A 6,000-nucleotide genomic window follows, 5' to 3' on the forward strand; every position below is an offset into this window, starting at 1 on the left:
CTGCTGGCCTCGATGAGCTTCATTTGGAGTCTGATTCTTTCCAGGGTCTGAGCTCTCGACCCGAACGACACTCAACACGTTTACACCAGAGCTTTAACTCTGAAGAAAAATGAATTCCACTTTAGAAACACCAAATAAGACCTGGTCTAGTCCTGGTTCAGTCCTGGTTTAGATCTGGTTTAGTCCTGGTTTAGTCTGGTTCAGTCTGGTTTAGATCTGGTTCAGTCCTGGTTTAGTCTGGTTCAGTGGTTTAGATCTGGTTCAGTCCTGGTTTAGACCTGGTTTAGACCTGGTTTAGTCCTGGTTTAGTTCTGGTTTAGTCCTGGTTTAGTTAAAACCAACAATTTTCTTCATTTTTTGTCTCCAAAACCAAAATGAAAAAACTGATAATGATTTGTTTTTTCAGTTTTAGATTTTGTGTTTAAATGAAAAATGGAAAAAAACGGGTAATGACTGTTTACATGATTTAAACTGAGACCAGGACTAAACCAGGACTAAACCAGGACTAAACCAGGACTAACCAGGACTAACCAGGACTAAACCCAGGACTAAACCAGGACTAAACCAGGACTAAACCAGGACTAAACCAGGACTGAACCAGGACTGAACTCGTCTCAGTCCTGGTTCAGTCCTGGTTCAGTCCTGGTCTCAGTTTAAATCACGTACACGGGAAACAAAATTGAAAACTGAAAAAAATGAACGGTTCTGTTTTTGAATCTGAATCTGTCGTTTTCTTATTTTTGGTTTTATTTTGAAAAACAAACGAACGACAAACGAAGACGAGAGAAAAGTCGGAGCAGCTCAAGTTTGTGTTTAAATCTGTCGGCGTCTCCGACCAATCAGAACCTCCCCCCCGACGCTCACACACGAAATAAAAAACATTTCACAGTTTAACTCGAAATAACAAGAAAATATCATTATTATTATTATTATTATTATTATTATTATTATTATTATTATTATTATTACATTGAAACTCCAACGACAAGATGTGAATTCAGAATTAAACTTTGATGTAAACGTGTTTGTGTCTGAGCTCTTTGTTTATAAAAGTGCCTTGGGGCGTCTCTATATGAGCACACACACGTTTACACCTGATGCCCTCCCTCAGACGCTGAAGCTCATCGCCGCCGCCGCCGCGCCGCCGCCGCCGCCGCCGCCGCCGCCGCCGCCGCTGCTCCAGCAGCTCAAACTGAACGTGGAGTCGTCTGTCCCTCTGTTCCTGTGTAAAAAAAAAGACACTTGACCATAAAAGGACACGAACCTCACCCGCCGGCCAATCAGAGCCCCGCCCTCTCCTCCGAAGGCGTCTGATTGGCCGACGGCGCCGTGACGCTGTGTTTATACTCACAGCAGCCAATCAGAAAACAGGATTTATCACTGTTTAAGTCCAGTTGTTTATTAGATTTAGAAGCTGACTCTGTTTATGTTTGGGATCTGAAGTTTAGACCTGGTTTAGTCCTGGTTTAGTCCTGGTTTAGACCTGGTTTAGTCCTGGTTTAGACCTGGTTTAGTCCTGGTTTAGTCCTGGTTTAGTCCTGGTTTAGTCCTGGTTTAGACCTGGTTTAGTCCTGGTTTAGTCCTGGTTTAGTCCTGGTTTAGTCCTGGTTTAGACCTGGTTTAGACCTGGTTTAGACCTGGTTTAGTCCTGGTTTAGTCCTGGTTTAGTCCTGGTTTAGACCTGGTTTAGTCCTGGTTTAGTCCTGGTTTAGTCCTGGTTTAGTCCTGGTTTAGTCCTGGTTTAGACCTGGTTTAGTCCTGGTTTAGTCCTGGTTTAGTCCTGGTCCAGACTTCATGTTGTTCAGACTAAACGGTTTTGTTGTTCTTTGATTTAGAAATATTATTCTCAGATTTTTATTTTGTAGATTTTGTTTTGGATCAAATTGTTCAGATTTTTTTTTTTTTTATGAGAATTTGTTTGTGTCGTTTACATTTGAGATTTTGGTTTTCACTTCTGTCCAGATTCCACGAACGCTGCGCTCGCGTGACCTCGGAAACACAGAGACCGCCGCGTTCGCCGCGCGTTCGCCGCCGCGTTCGCCGCCGCGTTCGCCGCGCCGTTCGCCGCCGCGTTCGCCGCCGCGTTCGCCGCCGCGTTCGCTTTTACGAGGACGTTCACCAGAATCTTAAAAAATTAGTTTTTCTTTGTAAATTGAGAATAAACAGATTATTTTGATTATTTTATTGTTTAAGTCTTTTCAAAGTTTTCTTGGCGAGTTTTTGATGATCACGTCTAAAGCTGAAACGTAAAAGCGTCAGAGCAAAATCAAACCTTTCTGTGTCACAGCGCCGCCGCCACCGCCGCCGCCGCCGCCGCCGTCCGCCGTCGTCAGACTCACGCTCACTGAACTCTGCTCCTTCTGCACCAGTTTACGAGTCAAAATTCCAACCAAATTTTTTCACTCCCGTTTTTCCAAGTTTCCGAGGTCACATGATCGCAGCGTCGGCCCGCCACAGACCCCCACGCCATCGCCACGCCATCGCCACGCCATCGCCACGCCATCGCCATCGCCACGCCCACATCACACTGATTCACACTACACACACACACGTTCCTCCGCCCTCAACGCAGCTGGACACGCCTCTTTCACCAAATATGGACACGCCTTATCCAATCAGAGCGCACGCCTAAACGCCACAGCCTCTGATGGGGACACACGGTGCTTCTACCTCGGACCTTAAGTCGGGCGACGTCGTTTCTTCTTCTTCTTCTTCTTCTTCTTCTTCTTGAGCTGCTGTTTAGTTTAGTTTTTCTGAGGGAGGAACAGAAACGCTGCTGTGGAAACTCCGCCTCTTCACTTGAAATGATTTATATTTGATTTAAAAAGAAGGAAAAGTGTTTTTATTGGGCGGAGCTGGGGGGGGGCGGGGTCTGGGCTGTGTTTGGACCAATCAGAGACGGGGACAGGTTACTGTTTGTTTATGATGAAGGAAATTGTCTAAATTGTCTAAATGTTTAAAATACGTGTCTGAAAATGTTTGATTTGTGTAAAAAATCATGAGAAAGTGTTAATAAACGTGATTCTATCTGCAGAACGACGCGACTCTGACGATGTTTTATTAGAGATTAAAGAAAAAACAAAATCACTGAGACGTTTAACAGGAAAAACTTGTGGTTGGTACAAAACGGTGACGTGGCGTAAACTAATGTCATTTAACCAGGTGACTGACAGATCTGATATTCCAAGAAAAGACTTTTACCAATATCTACAGGTGAGGGATTTTGTTAGGAAAAATACTGCACATCCAGTCTTTGGAGAAATATCGGACGTGGAAAGACAGATCTTCTTACAAAGTCAACTGCTTCCATTCAAATATTTTACAATATCCTTTAAAGGTCGTATGGAGGATTATTTTAGTTTGTTTCAAATTGTCAGTGAAAGTTTAAAATACCGTTACAGAGACGCAGCAGCTTTGTGATTATAATGACAAAAAAAAAAGAAAATCGATCAACTGTGGACGTGTTGAGGCCAGATAAACATCAGCCAATAGAAAACGAGGCTGCCTCATTTTCTATTGGCTGTCAGGTCGTCAATCAAACTCCCTACGTTTCTAAGGTAACTATGCAGCGGGTCTTAGAGGTTTTTTCTAATCGTGGCTCTCGCAGTTCACACAAAGTTTGTCGCGACGTCGGACGAGAATCGACGACCAGTTCGCCGCAAAAGAAAGTCGTTTTTTTTTTTTTTTTTTGAGGTCACCGAAAGACGAAGAGAAGGAGAAAAGGAGCGAAGACGAACTGAGGTGATTCTTGGAGATTCCTTCCAGCGACGGCGCGACTGAAGCGGACGAAGGGTGTAAAAACGGAGGCGTCGGTCTCTAGATGATTTCTCGAGGGACGTGTGGAGGAGGAAGGTGGAGTCAAGGACTGTCGCTGGATTTCTCTTTCCTTCAAAAAATCCTCTATACGAACTTTAAGCCTCCTTCATTTCCAGGAAACAAACGTCGCCAGATTTTGTCGTTTGCCAAACCCGTAATCGCGTCATTCAGAGCGAAGGACCAGCGCCCGAACCAGCGGACTGATACAGGAAGTGCTCCGTGGATTTGACGCCTGATTCGAAACATAAGAGCTCAAGAAACACAACGGATTCTCCCGAAACATTCTGTGGTTTTGGTTATTGTGACTTTGGTACATTCTATTTTATTTATTTATTTATTTATTTATTTATTTATTTATTTATTTACTGCGATGGAGCTGCAAGAAAAACTATATTTTCCCAGTTTGGAAACATTTTGAGCTGAAATCTCCAAATAAAGTTTATAATAAAAATGAGGTCATTAAATAAAGAATATGATTAAATACAAACGTTTGACGGCTCAGTGTTTCTCTGCTCAAAGTTTATGTTTCTTGGAAAAATCTAAATCAAAAATCAGGTGAAGTGTTTGTTTCTACAGGTTTCCAGGTTCATAAATTCAGTTTTTGTTCAAATCACAAACATTCAGATCTCGCCTCGTTCATTTGTATAAATCTTTGATGATCTTGTTTGTTCGATTCTTTCTCTGTTGTACAGTTTTTGTCCACTTGATGTCGCCGTGGAGCAAAAGAGAAGGAGAAAAGGAGCGAAGACAAACTCCAAATTATTTCTAGAGGAACATTTGAAAAACGACTGTATTTCTCTTTCCTCTACACAACCTTTAAACCATCTCAGCTTCTGACTCCACAGAGCTCACATTTCCCCTTATCGGTTTAATCAATGAAAACCTCGCTCGTCGCCGTTGTGTTTGAAGTGCAAGAACCAGATTGTTCCGCTTACACACTGTTTTTGGTCTTGTCCAAAAGTGCAACAATTCTGGGACATGATTGGACAAGAAATAGAAAAGATTCTGTCTGTAAATTGAACTAATGATCCTCTGTTTCTGTTGCTTGGTGTAACTGACCTCGTTGTAAAAGATAAATATAATAGAAAATTGTTCAGGACACTGAATTTTTGTGCCAGAAAAAGTCGACTCGTGACATGGATGTGACCAGACCCACACTGAAACTCAACGGCAGAAGACGGTTCTCGGTTTTGTTTCTCTCGATTACCTGACGTGTCGACTTCATCATAAGGACAAAGTCTTTAAAAAGATTTGGGAAACATTTTTGATGTTTACTGGACCTGAGATCTCAGCTGTTATGAACAGGGTGTTTACATTTTGAGATGATTTTATCTGTGTCTAATATATGAATGGACCAATGTTTGTTTGTTTTGTTTTATTTTGTTTGTATTATTTATATTGTTATTTTGTTGATTATTTTGTTTAAACTAAAAGGCAATAAATATATATCCAAAAAAACGACTCTTGAGTCGACGTTTCAAGGTGTTTCTTTTGCTCCACGGCGACATCAAGTGGACAAAAACTGTACAACAGAGAAAGAATCGAACAAACGACAAGATCATCAAAGATTTATACAAATGAACGAGGCGAGATCTGAATGTTTGTGATTTGAACAAAAACTGAATTTATGAACCTGGAAACCTGTAGAAACAAACACTTCACCTGATTTTTTATTTTGATTTTTCCAAGAAACATAAACTTTGAGCAGAGAAACACTGAGCCGTCAAACGTTTGTATTTAATCATATTCTTTATTTAATGACCTCATTTTTATTATAAACTTTATTTGGAGATTTCAGCTCAAAATGTTTCCAAACTGGGAAAATATTGTTTTTCTTGCAGCTCCATCGCAGTAAATAAATAAATAAATAAATAAATAAAATAGAATGTACCAAAGTCACAATAACCAAAACCACAGAATGTTTCGGGAGAATCCGTTGCATTTCTTCAGCTCTTATGTTTCGAATCAGGCGTCAAATCCACGGAGCACTTCCTGTATCAGTCCGCTGGTTCGGGCGCTGGTCCTTCGCTCTGAATGACGCGATTACAGGTTTGGCAAACGACAAAATCTGGCGACGTTTGTTTCCTGGAAATGAAGGAGGCTTAAAGTTCGTATAGAGGATTTTTTGAAGGAAAGAGAAATCCAGCGACAGTCCTTGACTCCACCTTCCTCCTCCACACGTCC

This window comes from Boleophthalmus pectinirostris, unplaced genomic scaffold, assembly GCF_026225935.1.
Source record: "Boleophthalmus pectinirostris isolate CB_2022bp ecotype Guang Dong unplaced genomic scaffold, ASM2622593v1 HiC_scaffold_2825, whole genome shotgun sequence".
NCBI lineage: Eukaryota > Metazoa > Chordata > Actinopteri > Gobiiformes > Gobiidae > Boleophthalmus > Boleophthalmus pectinirostris.